A 5572-nucleotide genomic window follows, 5' to 3' on the forward strand; every position below is an offset into this window, starting at 1 on the left:
TTACTTTATGAAATATTAAAAATATCTTCCACTTCCTGTCAGAGATGACAAAATAAAAGTCGCAGTGTGTGACGTCACTGATTGAAATCAGTTTCCTATCACAACACGTCACGTCTCAGTGATCAGATGATCAATAACTCTCACACACACACACACACACACACACACACACACACAGTCTTTCCGTCCGCCCACACGAACACACTCGGAGGCCGGGCTCAGACCGCGGACTCGCCTGGCTGCTGCAGCGGGCCCCCGGAGCTCCTCCCCGGCCGCAGGAGCTGCTCCGCCCCCGGGGGCTAACGCCGGGACGCTTCTCAGATTGGGATCGTTTACAGTCTTTAACGAGGCAACAGCGGGAATAATTCCTGCCTCACGCTGTCACACCGAACCGACGGAAGGAGCGACATTTACCGGTTAATGAAGAAAGAACAGATGTTTTGAGGGTTAGCTGCTCGGCTAGCCGGCTTACAGCTCCGGGAGCCGAGCAGCGGGGCTTTATCTCCGGGTTAAAGCGTGCAACCCCGGGCCGGCCGGCCAGGGCTCGTCTCTCACGGCTTCCTGACAAATAACCCGTTTTAAATACAAGCAGGAGGACCGAGCGGCAGCAGCTCACACGAAACAGACCGTTATAGCTCCTTTACCTTCCGCCTTCAGCACAGCCGCCATCTTCTCTTCCCCTGACGTCACTGCGCAGCAGCGGGGGGGGGGGGGGTAATCTATCGATCATGATCATGTTTCTGTTTCACTGCCTTATTGATCGATACATCCAGAAGGTCACTGCTGCAGGTCTGTTATTTTAGATGATGCCGCATGACGTCACACAGTCAGCGTCACTTCTTTTTCTTCAAACACAGTTTTAACAACCTGATCAAAGATCTGATGTGTTCTCTTAATATTACTGAAATAATATTCAAATATGACTGAAATATTCAAATATTACTAAAATAACATTTACATTTTACTGAAATAACATTGAAGTTGTCCTGATATATTCCTGAAGTGTGTGTGTGGAAGAAGGACAGCGGTCTGGGAGGCGAGTAGAGAAAATATCAGGTTTATTTTGTATAAAAGCGGAGCGTGTGGTCCAGCAGGAGGAAGCTGTCATTCACTTCATTCACTGCAGAACAACAACAGGTGGCGCTCTCGTTCCTCCTTCCAACACATGAAGACCCTCCAAAGGACCAGACTGATGTTTTCAGCTCGTTAAACGTAAACATTGTTTCAGGGCACATTTCACTCCCACCTACTGTCGGAGCATTTTATTGTGAAAGGGTTCACCGTCCCTGCAGATGTAAACATCAACAGCTGATCTACTCTGATTAACTTCAGAGCAGCGATGTTTGTAGCTCTCAATGCTCTGCTCAGCACCAGAGTCCATTCAGAAATGTGTGCGTTTAACACGGCGTTGTGTTGTGGTCTGACGAACAGGGTTAGAGTTAACGAGCTGACTGCAGCAGTAACATCAGAATGTTCCTTATAATCAGAGACAGGAAGGAGCGCTGAGACATCAGCTGACAGGAATCAATAACTTCTCAGGGAATCAGCTGCATCAACAGTGAGGACAGTAACCAGAAATAGATGGGAGGGGGAGAGGGGGAGGAGGGGGGCGTCAGTGAGAACGAGTTCAGATTCAAACTCCACAGGAACTAGTGTGTGTGTGTGTGTGTGTGTGTGTGTGTGTGTGTGTGTGTGTGTGTGTGTGTGTGTGTGTGTGTGTACGGCGGGCAGGGTCATGTCGCAGGCTCGGCCCCGAGGTCAGAGGTCATCACATGCCCTGTCTGATGCTCTGGATGATCTGGAAGATGGCTGCAACACAAACAACAAACACTCCATCAACAAACACTCCATCAACAAACACCATCAACAAACACTCCATTAACAAACACCATCAACAAACACTCCATCAACAAACACCATCAACAAACACTCCATCAACAAACACCATCAACCAATACCATCAACAAACACTCCATCAACAAACACCATCAACCAATACCATCAACAAACACTCCATCAACAAACACCATCAACCAATACCATCAACAAACACTCCATCAACAAACACACCATCAACAAACACCATCAACAAACACCATCAACAAACACACCATCAACAAACACCATCAACAAACACTCCATCAACAAACACTCCATCAATAAACACTCCATCAACAAACACCATCAACAAACACCATCAACAAACACTCCATCAACAAACACTCCATTAACAAACACCATCAACAAACACTCCATCAACAAACACCATCAACCAATACCATCAACAAACACTCCATCAACAAACACACCATCAACAAACACCATCAACAAACACACCATCAACAAACACCATCAACAAACACCATCAACAGCATCACACCTGTTAAACCTGTGGAGGAAACTCACCTGATCCACAAACCACGAAGACGAAGAGAGCGAGCAGCCACGGGCCCACCGGAGACTTATCATCGTTTACAGGCCGCTGGAAGACACACACACACACACACACACACACACACACACACACACACACACACACACACACACACACACACACACACACACACACACACAGCGGTTATAATAAAGTTCTGCTGCAGCTCCAGTTCGGTTGGATCAGTAAGTTCTGAGAGCCGGTACGTGAGCATCAGTGATGTCACCATGGAAACCTGAAACTGGAGCAGAGAAACAGCAGATTTTATATCAAACTCAGTAAACGGTCATCAGAGACCCTCAAAATGTTCAGAAAGTCTCCGCCGATGAAGCGACGAGCCGGCGAGGATGATGACATCACGTTTCAAGAGGGGCGGAGCTTCACTGTCCAAGACCGAAGAAGGATCGTCAGGTCAGGAGAGACCAGCTGGGTTTTCAGAGTCAGACTGTCAACACCGAGTTCTGTTGGACCTTCTGAGGAGAACGCTAACTGAACCACCTGAACCGTGTCGCCATGGCAACAGCCTTCTCCAACATGGCAACATGAGCGTCGTGTTGAAGATTTTATTCTCCAAACATTTGTCCTAAAATCTGATGCAAAGAACGAGGCTGATTATTAATGTTGGTTTAATCAGGTTTCCACGGTGACATCACAGATGTTGACGTACCTGCGGTCACATTGCCGTGGTGATGAAGAGACTCCGAATTCTTCCTCATGGAGGTCGTTGATCCTCCGTGTTCGTCACCGTGATGCGTTCAGGAACTCTCTGAACTTACTGATCGACTCTCTTTAAATGCGTTCAGATTCTTAGACGTGAGTTTCTTGTTTTCCTGTTCAGAAACATTCGATGAGAGCAGAAAGATTTTCAAACCACAACATCCGGACTGCAGCTAACAGAGACTCTCATCGACCTGCACACTGTTCAGGAAGTTATGATGGAACACCGATAAGCTTCACGTTGAAGAAGCTGACGTCAGCAAAATATGTCTTCAGTTCAACAGCAGTAAAAGTAGAAACAAAGCATGGTCAGACCACACGACGCGCAGGTGAGATCGGTGTGATCATTCTCTGCTGGTCCAGCTGACAGCAGCCTCCTCGGCGAGCTGAGCAGCTGCTCTCCGCCAAACTCCATTCAAAAATCTGCCTATTTAACGCTGAACTCGTGTGTTTGCAAAGACAAACGCCACCTGAAGTGAAATAAGTCATCTTTAATGAAACCAAGTGAAGCGCCTCTTAAACTCGTCTTATGGACAATTCAAACGACTAAAAACACGTGCGGTGTAGCTGCTGTGTTCCGTCGCCCTCCGTAGTGTTTACACCGGCCGACCCGACATTAGAGGGTCCAGATGAAGCCGACGAGCTACGACCAGGGAGCGAAGTGTGAACCGATCTGAAGACGGTCTGAGACACAGAGACACGCTGAGACACTCTGAGACGGTCTGAGACACGCTGAGACGGTCTGAGACACTGAGACACGCTGAGACACTCAGACACTCTCAGACAGTCTGAGACACGCTGAGACACTCTGAGACACTGAGACACGCTGAGACACTCAGACACTCTCAGAAACGGTCTGAGACACGCTGAGACACTCTGAGACACGCTGAGACGGTCTGAGACACTGAGACACGCTGAGACACTCAGACACTCTCAGACGGTCTGAGACACGCTGAGACACTCTGAGACACGCTGAGACACACTGAGACACTCTGAGACGGTCTGAGACACGCTGAGACACTGAGAAACGCTGAGACACACTGAGACACTCTGAGACGGTCTGAGACACGCTGAGACACTCTGAGACAGTCAGAGACACTCTGAGACGGTCTGAGACACGCTGAGACACTCTGAGACACGCTGAGACGGTCTGAGACACACTGAGACACTCTGAGACACGCTGAAAGTTACGTTCAGAGATGTTGTGTTTGAAAACCACAACGGATCATGTTAATGTGACTGATTTGTGAGTGGAGTCTGGAACTCAGAGAACAGCTGTTATCTGCCATGTTTCACTCATCATCTTCATCATGTTTCACACATCATCATCATGTTTCACTCATCATCTTCATCATGTTTCACACATCATCATCATGTTTCACTCATCATCTTCATCATGTTTCACACATCATCATCATGTTTCACCTTCATCATGTTTCACACATCATCTTCATCATGTTTCACACATCATCATCATGTTTCACCTTCATCATCTTCATCATGTTTCACACATCACCTTCATCATGTTTCACCTTCATCATCTTCATCATGTTTCACACATCATCATCATGTTTCATCATCATGTTTCACTCATCATCTTCATCATCTTCATCATGTTTCACTTTCATCATCATCATGTTTCACACATCATCTTCATCATGTTTCACACATCATCTTCATCATGTTTCACACATCATCATCATGTTTCACTCATCATCATCATGTTTCACTCATCATCTTCATCATGTTTCACTCATCATCATCATGTTTCACTCATCATCTTCATCATGTTTCACTCATCATCATCATGTTTCACCTTCATCATCATCATCATCATGTTTCACTCATCATCTTCATCATGTTTCACATCATCATCATGTTTCATCATCTTCATCATGTTTCATCATCATCATCATGTTTCATCATCTTCATCATGTTTCACACATCATCATCATGTTTCACTCATCATCTTCATCATGTTTCACACATCATCATCATGTTTCACTCGTCATCTTCATCATGTTTCACTCATCATCATCATCATCATGTTTCACTCATCATCTTCATCATGTTTCATCATCATCATGTTTCACTCATCATCTTCATCATGTTTCATCATCATGTTTCATCATCTTCATCATGTTTCACACATCATCTTCATCATCATCATCATGTTTCACTCATCATCTTCATCATGTTTCACCTTCATCATCTTCATCATGTTTCACTCATCATCTTCATCATGTTTCACCTTCATCATCATCATGTTTCACTCATCATCTTCATCATGTTTCACACATCATCTTCATCATGTTTCACTCATCATCTTCATCATGTTTCACACATCATCATCATGTTTCACTCATCATCTTCATCATGTTTCACTCATCATCTTCATCATGTTTCACACATCATCATCAT

At 45.5% G+C, this 5572-nt stretch overlaps 1 protein-coding gene across 1 annotated transcript in view; it reads right to left on the bottom strand.

The window, feature by feature from the left end:
* LOC138615110 (calmodulin-binding transcription activator 1-like) overlaps positions 1 to 727 on the bottom strand; it is a gene marked incomplete at its 3' end in the record, with an annotated part of 13865 nt that extends 13138 nt beyond the window's left edge. Inside the window, 1 exon segment of the mRNA XM_069688733.1 lies at positions 645 to 727.
* Positions 728 to 5572: the final 4845 nt, after the last annotated feature.

Source organism: Brachyistius frenatus, unplaced genomic scaffold (genome assembly GCF_029030835.1).
Source record: "Brachyistius frenatus isolate BFR_SWC_R1_liver_20210118 unplaced genomic scaffold, ASM2903083v1 Contig_694, whole genome shotgun sequence".
NCBI classification, from domain to species: domain Eukaryota; kingdom Metazoa; phylum Chordata; class Actinopteri; family Embiotocidae; genus Brachyistius; species Brachyistius frenatus.